The following is a 15,735-nucleotide window of genomic DNA, read 5'->3' as shown; positions in this document are numbered from 1 at the left end:
CCTGCATGGCCCAGAAAGGGCCGAAAATGCCCAAACCACGTGATATTCTGGGGGAAAAAACCCCTGAACTGAACCAAACAGAGGGGGTTCGATGGGGGGGGGGGTTTAAAACCAAACTGGCTTGGTCCGGTTCAGGTCCGGTTCAGGTCCGGTTCGAACTCAAACCGAACTGGGCCAGGTGGTTTTGTGCACACCCTTATGATTGGCTTCTTTCTCTCCCTTCTCCCATCACCCCGATCCAGCCCACAGCTGGTTCTCATGTGTTTGATTAATGTATTAAAACATTTATATTCTGCCTTTGGAGCTCAAAGGTCTGCCCAACAGCTCATGAATAATTAACACTCCAGAATGCCAAAGCAAGCAAGGATCAAAATAAATATGGCGCAAGGAGAAAACAACAGAAAACGGAAACATTAAAAGGGGGTGGAGCTTGGCGGTGATCGACCACCTGCCACGCATGTGGAAGGTCTCCAGTTCAATCCCCGGCAACATCTCATGGCAGGACTGAAGAAAAAAAAAATCCTGCCTGATGCCCTCAGGAGCTGCTGCCAGTCAGGGTTGGCAATACTAAGCTAGAGGGGTCAAGGGTCTGACTCAGTACAAGGCAGCCTCCTATGTATAAGTACTTTGGGAGAGAACCAGAACAAACTGGAAGAGGAGAGCCGGTCTGGTGGTAGCAAGCATGATTTGTCTCCTTTGCTAAGCAGGGTGTGCCCTGGTTTTCATTTGAATGGGAGACTGCATGTGTGATCACCACAAAATATTCCTTACAAGGGATGGGGTCACTCTGGGGAGAGCACCTGCCTGCTTGCCTGCAGAAGATTCCAAGTTCCCTCCCTGGCAGCATCTCCAGGATAGGGCTGAGAGAGACTCCTGCCTGCAACCTTGGAGAAGCTGCTGCCAGTCTGTGTAGACAATACTGAGTGAGATGGACCAAGGGCCTGACTCAGCAGACAGCTTCATATGCTCATCCGTGGTAGAGACTCTGCTTTGGACACAGAAGATAGATGGACCAATGGCCTGACTCGGTAGAAGGGAGCTTCCTATGTTTCTACGAGGGGGGCAGTTTCCTCCTTTGCCCCCCATGCGGGCTTCCCGACTGCTTCTGATTGGCCGGAGGGATGTGGCGCGAGGCAGAATGCCGATTCGACGAGCCTTGGTCGCATCCAGCAGGGCTTTCCCTACATTCTCATGTTTGCGGGCAGGCAGCTGTTTGGCTTTCTCATTCCAAGGCCCGGCCATGTGACTGGGAAAACGGCCTCCTGGGGATATGCGGTAATCAGTGCCGCCCGTTTCCAAGAGGAAAATGGCTGTCTTTTGGGCTGCCATATCCCCCCACCCCACTGGACTGGATTAAAGCAACTGTTCGTGAGCGTCTTCAAAGACGGCTCCGTTTCCCCGACACGAACCCCGGCGATTTGCCTGGCCCTCCTCATTAACTCAAGCCAGACTCCCTAGAGACGCGGGACTTTGGAGCCGGGGACTTTGATTTCTATCCTGCCCCCCCCCCACACCGTCTCCACTTGGGGGGACGTGGTTCGGCTCTCTCAGTCCTACGGAGTGAGCGGAAAGGTATTTGGGGGGCGCGGGCGTTTAGCCGTGCACCACCGCGCGTAATTACCTTGGCTTTGAGCATGGAGACTTCAAATCAGGATTAAAGCCCGTGGGACCTGAGCAGAAAATCTGAAGCAGAGATTGGGAGCACCGCGAGGCCAGACTCAAGCTGGGCAGCTCAGTGAGGCAGCCGTGTCTTTCCTCGTCCACAATTCAGCCTCTGTTTAGTCTCTGAACCCACAAATTTGGGTCATCGGTACCCATCCCAGGTTGCAAACGCTCCCAGTGCTTTTTAGCAATCTCTCTCTTTTTTTTTTTCCAGTTTGCACTGACAGCACTTACAGTATTTTTGCACTTACAGCTTTCTTTGTCTTATCCCATTATGATAATACTGGAACTTGGAAATCTACATTTCGGCCTCTGCAAAGCTTGCTTGAATTGGTGCCATCGAGAGAAGAAGGTTCTCGTGTTTCGGGGGCAGGGGGAGAAAACATTTATTCTACTTACAGGGAGATGTTTTACTTACAGGGAGATCTTTTATTTTACAAGATACAGGGAGAACCTGTATCTTGAGCATAGCATAGTGGTTAGAGTGTTGGATTGGGACCAGGAAGACCCGAGTTCAAATCCCCATTCAGCTATGAAACTCACTGGGTGACTCTAGGCCAGTCATGTCTCTCTCAGCCAAACCTACCTCACAGGGTTGTTGTGAGGAGAAACATAACCACGTACACCACTCTGAGCTCCTTGGGGGAAAGCGGGATATAACTGTAAGATCATGAAAAATAAAAAGATGGTGCAATGTCAAGCTTGCCTCTAGCTGCCATTTCTGCTATTTTAAGATGGCTTAATCACCAATGGGGCGGTCCGTGAGGGATACCTTCTTAGCATGTTCTGTAGCCATCCGGGTATACTTAACCGAGTTCAGATTCTGCAGTCCAGGTTTCTTACAAGCAAAGCATGTCATAGGCATGGAGCCACTTCAGAAATTCCTTCTCATAGCTCAGTAAACCCCAGCCTGCGATATTTATTTATTTATATAATATTCCATAGCTGGCCCTGGCACAGGGCATCTGCACCTCTAGTTCTCCCCCCGCCCTCTCATCAATTCCACGCTCTCAGCTATCGCTTTCTCTCCTACCACTGCTGCCGTTTACTTCCCCATCACCACCGCCGTTTTCTCCCCCCGATGCCACCACTGTAATTTACCACCACCACCATGGCCATTTTCTCCCCCCCCACACACAAACACCGCCACCATTTTGTTTTTCCCTGGCCGCCACCACCATTTTCTTTCCCCCGCCCCTGCTGTTATCTTCCCCACCTTTGAATATTTTAATATTCAAAAATGAATATTATTCAATTCAGAATAAATGCCGAGTGGAATACGATTTCGTGTGTCAAAGCAGATCCCACATATTGCTCAGGGCATCGGAAGCAAGGAGGGACCATTTCTATCCGGTTGTAAATGTTGTCTCAGGGCAGTGGGAAAGAAGCAGACGAGTTACTTTTAGCAAGTTAAAATACAGCATAAATATAAATAACAAATCTTTCTTTCTATCCATTCAGTGGTATGCAACTCTCGGTCACTCTATAATAAACAATAAACAATTAATTAATAATTAATCACACTTAATTGATAATTAATAATTGATAATTAATCATGAGAATCACCATGTTAAAAAGGTGCCTCTTTGCCCAGTTAGTGGTGGGGAGAGTATTCATAACCCCAAACACAGTACAGATATAAGAACAGCTCTGCTGGATCAGGCCCAAAGCCTGTCTAGTCCAGCATCCTGTTTCCCACCAGACCATCCCAGCTGGCTCATGTACTAAACAGCTGATCCCATATTTTGCCGCCTTTCTCGGCCATCCACACGGAAATATTTTCTGCTCTCTATCGTGGGTCCGTTTCCCAGATCTTCCATCTCTGTCACATTGCTCGCCACAAAAAAACGGGCAGGGGGATACAAATAATATTTTGATGTTTTGGTGCCTTTGAATGATCAGCTGGGCAGTGGTGAGGGGGATGCACATTTTCTGCAGCCATCAGCTGCAAAACGTTGCCTTTGGGGAAAGAATGGAATCCCACCCCCCGACACACACACATACACCCCGATCAGCGTGCATGTCTATTGCCATCGTAAGTGCTGAGTGGAATACGATTGCGTGTGTCAAAGCAGATCCCACTTATTGCTCATGGCACCGGAAGAGATGAGGGGCCGGATTTCAGGCCTGCGCCTTGCGGAGCATTAATCTTTAACAAATTTCCTCTTTAAAATGGAACATTCACACCCAGGAATCTTGCAGTGCCAGAAAATGCTCCAGCCTTGCAGCAACACCCACCCCGGCCACTTAATGGAGCTTGTCACGAATCTCTGGCCAACCCAAATGAAACTCCTGTTATATAAGCCCCCTGCTAACTGGGCAAAGAGGCAGCTTTTTAAAGTGGTGATTCTCTTTATGGAGCAGGGGGTGAGCAACTGACCCTATCCGTCCCCAGCACAGCATCCCTCCAGTGGCTATTGCTGGTGTCTATAGGAACAACATAGGCAGCTCCCATGCATATGCAACCAGGGTGGACCCTGCTTAGCTAAGGGGACAAGTCATACTTGCTACCACAAGGCCAGCTCTCCTCTCCTTAAAAGGCCTTCATAGGAACCTAGGAAGCTGCCATATACTGAGTCAAACCATTGGTCCATCTAGCTCAGTATTGTCCACCCAAACCCCGGAGAGCTGCTAGTCCACCAGTTTGCATTTGGATGGGGGACACCATCTAAGCTATTCAGGGGTAGGATAGCGACGTGCATTCAGAATGTCCCCGTTTCAATCCCTGGCAGCATCTCCAGTTCGGGTTGGGACAGATCCCCACATAAAGCCAGGGAGAGCTGCTGCCAGTCAGTGACGGCACCGCTGAGTTGGTCGGCACATTCAGGACACCATTCTATGGTTTAAGTGTGAAACGACTCCTTTTTTTTTTTTTCCCAGAGAGGAGGTGGGGGTAGAAGACCCAAATAAACCCAGTCAATTGTCATTCTGTATCGGAAGCGAGGCACTGTCCAACATGCTTTACCGGCTTGTTCCCCCCCCCCCCCCCGAGGCCTCTCCTTTGCTATGGCAGGCACCTCCCCGATGGCTGGGGAACAAGCGAGGGAAAGAGGAAGGCGTTGGGTCTATTTTTGTCCTGCTCTTTTGCTGCCGCCAGTGAAACCGCCAGTGCTCCGCCGAGGACACCGAGCAGAGGCGTGGCGTTTCCAGAGCCCGAAAGCAGCACCGCCCTCCCTCTCCGCCTCCCCTTTTGACCTGTGCACACTGAATATAGCTCTGCCTGGGGGGGAAATTGTGCAGGGGAGGAGAAGCTGCGCGGAAAAGCCCTTGATTGAGCCGGCCGGCGGCTTGCAGGAGAGCTGAGGAGAGCTGGTCTTGCAGTCACGAGCACAAATGTTCCCTTTGCTAATAAACCGGGGCTCGCCCCAGTTTGTATGAGAATGGCAGACTACGAGGCTGTTCTCATGCACTCCCTTCACGGTCTAGAGAGGCCCAGTCTGGGTTAGGCTGTGTGTGAGAATTGCCAGGATTGGGCTCAGTCCTAGCCCTGCTCAATCCTAGCCCAGCCCTTAACCCGGGCTCCTGGATTGTATGTTTGCTGGGGCTATGTTTAGATGGGCACCTAGAACATACGTCTCCTAAGAGAATCCCCCAAATGCATTGTGTGTGTTGCGTGGTACATTAGGTGATCTCCAGAGTCCGGGATGCAACATCTGGGATACATTGTCCCAGATGCATCGCCCCCCATTATACAATCTCCAGAGTCCCGGATGCATTGCCCCCCATTATGTGATCTCCAGAGTCCGGGATGCATTGTCCCGGAGGCATCGTCCTGGAGGCATCCTCCCCCATTATGCCATCTCCAGAGTCTGGGATGCATCGTCCCGTATGCATCGTTCCCCATTATGCGATCTCCAGAGTCCGGGATGCATCGTCCCGGAGGCATTTTCCCGGAGGCATCGTCCCCCATTATGCGATCTCCAGAGTCTGGGATGCATCATCCCGGATGCATCATTCCCCATTATGCGATCTCCAGAGTCCGGGATGCATCATCTGGGATACATTGTCCCAGATGCATCGCCCCCCATTATATAATCTCCAGAGTCCCGGATGCATTGCCCCCCATTATGTGATCTCCAGAGTCCGGGATGCATTGTCCCGGAGGCATCGTCCTGGAGGCATCCTCCCCCATTATGCCATCTCCAGAGTCTGGGATGCATCGTCCCGTATGCATCGTTCCCCATTATGCGATCTCCAGAGTCCGGGATGCATCGTCCCGGAGGCATTTTCCCGGAGGCATCGTTCCCCATTATGCGATCTCCAGAGTCCGGGATGCATCGTCCCGGAGGCATTGTCCCGGAGGCATCGTCCCCCATTATGCGATCTCCAGAGTCTGGGATGCATCATCCCGGATGCATCATTCCCCATTATGCGATCTCCAGAGTCCGGGATGCATCGTCCCGGAGGCATTTTCCTGGAGGCATCGTCCCCCATTATGCGATCTCCAGAGTCCGGGATGCATCGTCCCGGAAGCATTTTCCCGGAGGCATCGTCCCCCATTATGTGATCTCCAGAGTCCGGGATGCATCTTCCCGGATGCTCTGGGATCCCAGCAGCTTTGCAGCCATCGTTGGGACGGGGGGGGGGAGGTGAGTTTGACCAGCCTTCCCCCTCCCCTCTGCCAACCTGCCACCCTGCCCACCTGGTCATGTGAACAAATGCAATAAGAGCAAAAGTTGAAAAATCCACAACAAACAGCAAGTGCCGCCTTTGTAAACAAGCAGATGAAACCGTGGACCACCTAATCAGCTGTTGTAAAAAGATCGCACAGACTGACTACAAACAAAGGCATGACAAGGTAGCAGGGATGATACACTGGAACATCTGCAAAAAATACAAGCTACCTGTAGCCAAAAATTGGTGGGATCATAAAACTGAAAAAGTTGTAGAAAATGAAGATGCAAAAATATTATGGGGCTTCCGACTACAAACTGTTAATTGTTTTTAAAGATGTTTTAATTGGTCTTAATATTTATATTTCTGTTTTAATTGTTATTGGTTTTAATGGTTTCTGTTTTTAATTGTAAACCGCCCTGAGCCATTTCGGAAGGGCGGTATGAAAATCGAATATATAAATAAATAAACAAATAGACAAACATCTGCCACACAATACACCAGATATAACTATAGTTGAGAAGAAAGAAAAACAAGTTAAAATAATCGACATAGCAACACCAGGGGATAGCAGAACAGAAGAAGAAGAAATAGAAAAAAATCACAAAATACAAAGATCTACAAATTGAAATTGAAAGGCTGTGCCAGAAGAAGACCAAAATAATCCCAGTGGCAGTTGGCACCCTAGGTGCAATTCCAAAAGACCTTGAAGAGCACCTCAACACCAGAGGGGCCACAGAAATCACCATCAGCCAATTACAAAAAGCAGCTTTACTGGGAACAGCCTCTATTCTGCGACCATATCTATAATAATAACAGCAACAACATTGATAATAGAATTCAGCCATCCCAGGTCCTTGGGAAGGACTCGATGTCTGGATAAAACAAACCAGTCAATAACACCTGTCTGATTATGTAAACAAATCATCATCATCATCATCATCTCGCACCAGGTCCTGGGCACCACTCAGGATTAAGTCCAAGGTCACTATCTCTCTGGTTGGTTCTGCGACTAACTGTTCTAAGGCACAGTCATTTAGCATATCTAGAAATCTGGCCTCTCTTTCTCTCTCTGAATGTGAATTTACCCAGTTTATGTGTGGGTAGTGGAAGTCACCCATTATTACTGCGCTGTCTCTCTATGACGCCACTCTTATTTTATTTTTTACATGTTATATCCCGCTCTTCCTCCAAGGAGCCCAGAGCGGTGTACTACATACTGCAGTTTCTCCTCACAACAACCCTGTGAAGTAGGTTAGGCTGAGAGAGAAGTGACTGGCCCAGAGTCACCCAGCAAGTCTCATGGCTGGATGGGGATTTGAACTCGGGTCTCCCCAGTCCTAGTCCAGCACTCTAACCACTTGTTTCCCCAACTCCAGGTCACTCTAAACGCTTTGATCCGGAAGGCCATAGCACGTCCCTAGTAACACATTTCCTTTCAGTCCTTGTAATGTTACCCATAATGACTCCAGTCCACCTAGGTTTTCTAGCTTATTAGAATCTATCCCTTCCTTGATATGCACTGCTACTCCAACCCCAGCCCTCCCCTCCCTGTCCCTTCTATAGAGTTTCAATCCTGGAATAACCATGTCCCACTGGTTCTCACCATTCCACCAGGTTTCCGTTATATCTAGGTTTTCATTAGTAACCAAGCTCTCTAGCAAACCCATCTAAATTAATTAATTTACATGTTATATCCCGCTCTTCCTCCAAGGAGCCCAGAGCGGTGTACTACATACTTAGGTTTCTCCTCACAACAACCCTGCGAAGGAGGTTAGGCTGAGCGAGAAGTGACTGGCCCAGAGTCACCCAGCTAGTTTCATGGCTGAATGGGGATTTGAACTTGGGTCTCCCCGGTCCGAGTCCAGCACTCTAACCACTACACCACGCTGGCTCATATACTTATGGATTATGGGAGTTATAGTCCAAAGCCATCTCATGGCACAGTGGGGGCATGGCTTGACTAACAAGAAGAAGGTTACCGATTCGAATCCCCACTGGAATGTTTCCCAGACAATGGGAAACACCTATAGCAGCCAGCAGCAATATAGGAAGATGCTGAAAAGGCATCATCTCATACTGCATGGGAGGAGGCAATGGTCAACCCCTCCTGGATTCTACCAAAGACAACCACAGGGCTCTGTGATCACCAGGAGTCGACATCGACTCAACTGCACACTTTACCTTTAGTCGAAAAACAGCTGGGGGTGTGTCTAAGTTGAGCAGGGCTGTTCTACTCTGTCCCCTTCTGATTTATCCGAAACATTTGCACCCTCGCACTTTAGAGGACTTTGCTGGCCGATCCAGATACCACCCCGTTCCTGTCGGCAATCCCCCAGGTGTCATTTTAAAAGCCGCTCTGAGACCTTTTTTTGACTTTTGCTAGTCTGACGTTTGCGTTCCCGGCAAGTGGACAATCTGTGAAACGTCTCATATAGTCTGCAAGGGAGTTTTTGCACATGGCACAAGAATGCAATCACCAAAAAAAAAACAAAAAAACCCTCCCCGTGATCGAGTGTCGTGGTGTAATCTCCTTCTGCTTGTGCAACCAGGGGGAGGAGCTATAATTGGCAGACGGGTTCAAAGAACGCGGGCCACCCAGCTCCTGGAAGCCGCCAGACTTGCCCCTCCCATCAAACACTGGCCGACCTCGTTCCCAGATGGCCTCTTCGTTGGCTGGCTATGTCCCTAGTCCTCTCCCTTGCTCCGAGTGCAGATGAACAAGGAAAAGGCCTGGCTAGCAATGAAGCTGGCTGGGAAATGAGCTCCAGAAGGAGCTGGCCACACCTCCCACGTGTGACATCAGACACAAGGGGCGTGGCTGGCAGGGCGTGGTTGGCCCATTCGAGGGCCACCAGGTAGTGAGGTGAACAAGAGCCCACTCTCTCCTAGCTCTGCACCTGAGCGCAATCTTATTCCCACAAATGGGGCTGTACAAATGACATTGGGGGTGCCTTGTTCTGGGGTTTTCACATCAGTTGCTAGAATTGCCATTCTTGTGGGTTCTGCTCCGTCCCCAGAGTTTTGAGAAACCTAGTCCCCGCAAGAGGTGAGTGGATGCTCAGCACCAAGGCAGCCCGACTTGAAGATGCTACCAGGGATTGAGCCTGCGACCTTCGGCGTGCACCGCAGATGCTCTACCACTTAGAGATGACTAGGAAGCTGCCTTCTGCAGAGTCAGACCCTTGCTCCATCTAGCTCAGTGCTCTCTACACTGACTGGCAGCAGCTCGCCAAGGACTCAGAAAGGGGTCTTTTCCAGCCCTACCTGAGCTTGAACCTGGGACCTTCTGCATGCAAAGCAGCTGCTCTAGCAGTGAGCTGTGAATGCGCCTGATGAACAGATGATGCTGCAAAACCTAGTCAGGCCCTTGGTCCATCTAGCTCAGTAGCATCTACACTGACTGGCAGCAGCTCTCCAAGGATTAAAAAGGGGGTCTTTCCCAGCCCAACCTGGAGATGCTGCCAGAGGTTGAACCTGGGACCTTCTCTGCTTGAGAGGTGTTATCTATTCTACCAGCCACTACTGCACGGTTCATGTTTATCTATCACCTTCTCTGTGCAAAGCAGATGCTCTACCACTGAGTTATGGCCACATGAGCTTATCCCTGCCAAAGAAAACCAGCTTGGATTTGCCAAGCAAACTGATTATGTCTAAACTTGGGATGGTGTGTGTGTGTGTGTGTGTGTGTGTGTGTGTGTGTGTGAGAGAGATTATCCTTCACCTAGCTGAAGCGTCATCTGAAACATTCAAATTGGAGAATATCCTCTTCCAAGTCTATAAATGTGTCCCATCTTCTGCTAGTCTGGAAACCATAAAATGCAAAAGATTCAATGCAGAAGGTGAAAGAGGAAAGATTCAATGCAGAAAGGTCAAAGGGCCCCCCCCCCCCCGATGCAGAAGAGTGGGAACCCAACCTTTTCTATCCATCCAGACTTTGGAAATCAAGACTGTATCATTTGCATCAAGGAGTATGGTTTTTTACACCAATGGTACAAAAACCGCCCGCCTTTAGCAAATATCAGCACTTTTGTGGTTCATCTTTTCTCGCATCAACAACCTGAAAAATAATCTCGGTGTCAGCCTCCTCTTTAAGTGGTCCACTGAACAACGAGAGGCACGGCGTTATTTTCCCAGGCTAAGACGATGTTTCTGGAGTGCTCTTCTGAGTGCTATAAAGTCTTGGCTGCAAAGTATGCTGTTAATTCCTCCTCTGATTGGATGAATTTTCATGGGGATACCTGAGACTCTAGTCAAGGTGCTGGTGTTGGGTTGCTTGCAATCAGCTCTTTGGTAAGGAGTGTCCAAATCGTGAGCACATCCCTTTAAAACCAAGGGCTTACAGGGCCCCTTTAACATGGCGGGAAGCCGGTCCATACCTTCCCCTCCTTCGATCACCGCCATTGCTGTATTCCCAGCCCCCCCCCAGCAATGCCCACATGCCACTTTCCCACAAGTGTCTGCCACACGGGTCTCTCCACTCTCCCACAAGTGTCTCCCAGACAGGTCTCCCCACTCTCCCACATGGGTCTCCCAGACGGGTCTCTCCACTCTTCCACAAGTGTCTCCCAGACGGGTCTCTCCACTCTCCCACAAGTGTCTGCCACACGGGTCTCTCCACTCTCCCACAAGTGTCTCCCAGACAGGTCTCCCCACTCTCCCACAAGTGTCTCCCAGACGGGTCTCTCCACTCTCCCACAAGTGTCTCCCAGACAGGTCTCCCCACTCTCCCACATGGGTCTCCCAGACGGGTCTCTCCACTCTTCCACAAGTGTCTCCCAGACGGGTCTCTCCACTCTCCCACAAGTGTCTGCCACACGGGTCTCTCCACTCTCCCACAAGTGTCTCCCAGACAGGTCTCCCCACTCTCCCACAAGTGTCTCCCAGACGGGTCTCTCCACTCTCCCACAAGTGTCTCCCAGACAGGTCTCCCCACTCTCCCACATGGGTCTCCCAGACGGGTCTCTCCACTCTTCCACAAGTGTCTCCCAGACGGGTCTCTCCACTCTCCCACAAGTGTCTGCCACACGGGTCTCTCCACTCTCCCACAAGTGTCTCCCAGACAGGTCTCCCCACTCTCCCACAAGTGTCTCTCAGACGGGTCTCTCCACTCTCCCACAAGTGTCTCCCAGACGGGTCTCTCCACTCTCCCATAAGTGTCTCCCACACGGGTCTCTCCACTCTCCCACAAGTGTCTCCCACACGGATCTCTCCACTCTTCCACAAGTGGTGTCTCCAAACTGTCCCTGTGTGACACCAGCATGCACATGGCCTCCGCACTGGACTCAAACTGGAACAGGCATGTTTAGTTTTGCAAATCCCCAAACACCCCCTGGTTCAGCTTGGGTTTGGGGGGGTTCATGACTTTGTTTAAAAAAATCTTTTTTTTAAAAAAAAGGAACTAGGCCACACAGAGGCCCATTGGGCATGCACGGCAGCCTCCAAAATGGCCACCGCCATGGAGGTGAGGCCCAGAACAGGCCAAAGACCACCCAAACTGGGCTATTTGGAACAAAATGGAGGCCAGCAGGGGGAGGGGGAACCTCTGGAGACACCCCCCACAGATGCGGACAAACCCCTAGAGTGGCGGCAGTGAGTTATATTTATTTTCTTTTTAAGTAAAATAAAATAAAATAAAATAAAATAAAATAAAATAAAATATAATAATAATAATAATAATAATAATAATAATAATAATAATAATAATAAAATAATGAACCCACGAACCCCAACCGGGGGTTGTTTGGTCCGTGACTGGGCCAAACAAGGACCAGTTCGGTTCAGCGGTGGTTTGGTATTGAACCACCAAACCGTCCCTCTTTGGTGTCCAACAGGTTTGAAGTAGAACCTTTTCGCATATCCCCAGTGGGTAAACAACATGGTATGGCTTATTACCGGCTTGTAGGTCAAGCATAAAATTCACGTTAGCTATGCAACAAGGTTTCTGGTGTCACTGATAGGGATGCTCAAGGAAACCTCCACTTCCAAATTTTGCCCCGCGTTTCTGTTGGAGACCGAGTTCTAGGAGCAATGTCCGTTTGTCCCTTCGGAATTGTATTAGGAATAGATGGTGAGGAAGGGTCTTCCTTGCTGTCTTGTTGTCCCCTCTTCTTGTTGTCTTTCTCTCTGCTCTGGCTAGAGATGTGAAGGACTGGGGGTGGCAGAAAACAAGCTCAGTGGCTGGACAACTGAGCTCCGGGGGCCGGATCTGGCTCATGGGCCTTATGTTTGACCTCCTGGTCTGACAGCATCCCTGGCTATCTAGGCCTTGTGTGGAAGCCTCCAGCAAAAAGAGAGCCCTCCACAGCATGAGGCAGGCTGTTCCACAGCTCTTACCATTATTATTCATTTTTTACAATATGTATACCCTGCCCCTTCAGTGCATTACTGCGGGGCTGCTTACAATCTTAATAAGAGAGATACAAGAAAATAAAAAGTGAAAAGGCCAGGCAAAAACCACCATTAAAATAACAAAACAAAAAAAGGAATTCAATTAAATATCAATTCAATTCAATATCAATTAAAGTGAAACCCTACCTACCAGATAACAGCAGAGGATAAGACATTTAAAAACCTCTCTACGAAGATGTGTCTTCAGTTGCTTAAAAGCACCGAAGGAGGGAGCCTGGCAAAGCTCTTAGGAACATAGGAACATAGGAAGCTGCCATATACTGAGTCAGACCATTGGTCTATCTAGCTCAGTATTGTCTTCACAGACTGGCAGCGGCTTCTCCAAGGTTGCAGGCAGGAATCTCTCTCAGCCCTATCTTGGAGAAGCCAGGGAGGGAACTTGAAACCTAGATGCTCTTCCCAGAGCGGCTCCATCTCCTGAGGGGAATATCTTACAGAGCTCACATTTCTAGTCTCCCATCCATATGCAACCAGGGTGTGGACCCTGCTTAGCTAAGGAGACAAGTCATGCTTGCTACCACAAGGCCAGCTCTCTTCTCCAAAATAGGAACATAGGAAGCTGCCATATACTGAGTCAGACCATTGGTCTATCTAGCTCAGTATTGTCTTCACAGACTGGCAGTGGCTTCTCCAAGGCGGCAGGCAGGAATCTCTCTCAGCCCTCTCTTGGAGATGCTGTGAGGGAGGGAACTTGGAACTTAGTTGCTCTTCCCAGAGCGGCTCCATCCCCTGAGGGGAATCTCTGAGAGTGCTCACACATCAAGTCTCCCATTCAGATGCAACCAATGTAGACCCTGCTTAGCTAAGGGGACAAGTCATGCTTGCTACCATAAGACCAGTCCTCTTTTCCTCTCCCCTTCTCTTCTGGGAGGGCATTCCAAAGTCAAGGGGCCATGAATGAAAAGGCCTAATGTCCCGCTTCAATTCTAGCACTACCAAGCCATTCAATCCTGCCATCGGAATGATGGTTCTAATCCTGACCGCTCCTGAAAACCAGCACAGCAGTAGCAACGGCCCCTACACTTTTAATCTTTGGCAGAAGGAAACTGTTGGATTCAGCAAAGCAGCTGTTTCTTCGCATGAGGTACAGCTTCCCTCCTCGTGGAGTGTCTCGTGATCACATCGAAGCCATCCAAATTATGTAGTAATTTTGGAGAGCAATTGGGACCGATTTTCTCCGCAAGAACCTGGCTGCAGTGCATTTGCTATCTGGGTTTGGCGAACGGCACCTTTCTTTGGGGGGGAGAGATTTGCTTTTTGCTTTTCAGGGGGCCCTGCCTTGAAGCTCGAGGTTGGAGACAGTGGATTTGTTTGCCCATGGTTTTTAAAGATTGGACATGTTTTATGAAGGCAAGCTTAACCCAGCCAGGTATGCCTGCCTGCGAATGAGTCTGATGGGCTTTGGGATCCTGATCCGAAGCTTTGGAATGTACTCCCTGCTGAAATAAGAGCTTCCCCATCTCTGAAAGCCTTGAAAAAGGCTGTTAAAATTCATGTATTCACTCAGACTTCTTCATAGAATCTATCGTTATTTTATTGTTTTAATGTTTTAACTTTGTTTCTCATTGGTGCTGTTTTATTGGAAACCACCCAATTTGGGGCGGCATAAAAATAGGCTGAATAAATGAATAAGATTTGGGCGGAATACAAATAGGCCAAGTAGATAAATAAATAAAATGGTAAAGAGCCAACATGGGCCAGAACGGCAACTTAGGACTCGGGTTCGAGCCTGCACTCTGCCATGTTTGCTGCGGGACTGTAAGATCCTACACCTCGCCTTCCTCACAGGGTGGTTGTGAGAGAAAAGCAAGGGTTGTGCCATAGATGTTATTTTTCCCTTCCTTCCTTCCTTATCTATATATATAGTTCTCTAAGGCATACCCGTGGTTACTCCTGTGTGTGGCAGCTCTTGCGAGACTTCGTAAGCAGCTGCCAGGAGAGGGAGAGGAATGTGGGAAAGCAGTGGCTAGGTGGCTGAGTGGGCGAGGTAAATAAGGTGGGGGCAAACTTCCTTGAGATAAATAGCACACCATAGTAGGTTTGGATTAGACCCAAACCATAGGGATACCATAGGCCTTGGAAAGGCTATTTAGATGCTGTGACGTGTCTACACCTACAAAGATTGGAATTGTTTGGACAATGGTTTTGCCCGTGACACACTATGGATGCGAAAGCTGGACTTTGAAGAAGCGAGATAGAAAAAGCATTGACGCTTTGGAACTTTGGTGTTGGAGAAGACTTTTGAGGATACCATGGACAGCCAGGGAAACAAATACATTTTCACTCAAGGCCCAAATGACCAGGCTCAAACTATCATACTTTGGACACATTATGCAAAGACCCAGCTCCCTTGAGAAGTCCATAATGCTAGGGAAAGTGGCAGGAAAGAGAAGAAGAGGATGACCAGCACCAGGGTGGATGGACTCGATTAGGACAGCCATGAATGCACCACTGAGAGACCTTAAAGGCCAAGCTGAAGACAGAGTATCCAGGAGATAATCTATCTGGTCGCTAAGAGTCAACACTGAGGTGATGGCACTTAATCAATGAATCAATCCATAGGGATACAAGGCATTGCAGCCCGCTATGCCGCCCACCATAGTCCTGGTCAGGAATCTGCTGAATCATCCCCTCTATGCTTTCTGATCAAGGCTTTTCCTTAAGCTTTCCTATACTTGTGGTCATTTCAAAAATGGCTGCCACCACCGCCCCTCTTTATCTCAGGGTTTGTCCCTCCCTGAGCCTGGGGGGGAAATCCCAGGGAAACTCTCCTTCTTTTGTTATGGGAAAAATTCTCAAATATCCTCCAAGTGCAAGCCTACACGTGGTAAGAAAACAGATAGCTGATAGGGATGTGCTGGTTTTGTGCCGGTTTGAAGTCAAACTGGTTCAGTTCAGAGGCTCATGGTCGAGACAAACCAACCCCATTTCGACTCGATCCTGGGACCGAACCTCTCAGCCCTTTCGGGTTTTAAAAAACTTACCCCCTCCTGGGGGGTTTCCAAGACGTCAAGGGGTCCGTGGAGGTTCCCCTTCCCCATGCCAGCC

At 49.3% G+C, this 15,735-nt stretch overlaps 1 protein-coding gene across 3 annotated transcripts in view; it reads right to left on the bottom strand.

Annotated features, from left to right (window-relative positions):
• EPHA8 (EPH receptor A8) overlaps window positions 1–15,735 on the bottom strand; it is an 88,368-nt gene that overhangs the window by 61,836 nt on the left and 10,797 nt on the right. Inside the window, exon 1 of one of the 3 annotated variants that reach the window (XM_053281382.1) lies at window positions 1,622–1,694. The exons of the other annotated variants lie outside the window; for them this stretch is intronic. The gene's annotated coding sequence lies outside the window, so the exon portion shown is untranslated. Of the gene's footprint in view, window positions 1–1,621; window positions 1,695–15,735 lie in introns of those variants that run through there. 3 annotated transcript variants of the gene reach the window in all.

Source organism: Hemicordylus capensis, chromosome 16, assembly GCF_027244095.1.
Source record: "Hemicordylus capensis ecotype Gifberg chromosome 16, rHemCap1.1.pri, whole genome shotgun sequence".
Lineage (NCBI taxonomy): Eukaryota > Metazoa > Chordata > Lepidosauria > Squamata > Cordylidae > Hemicordylus > Hemicordylus capensis.
This window is presented reverse-complemented; position numbering and strand designations above follow the sequence as displayed.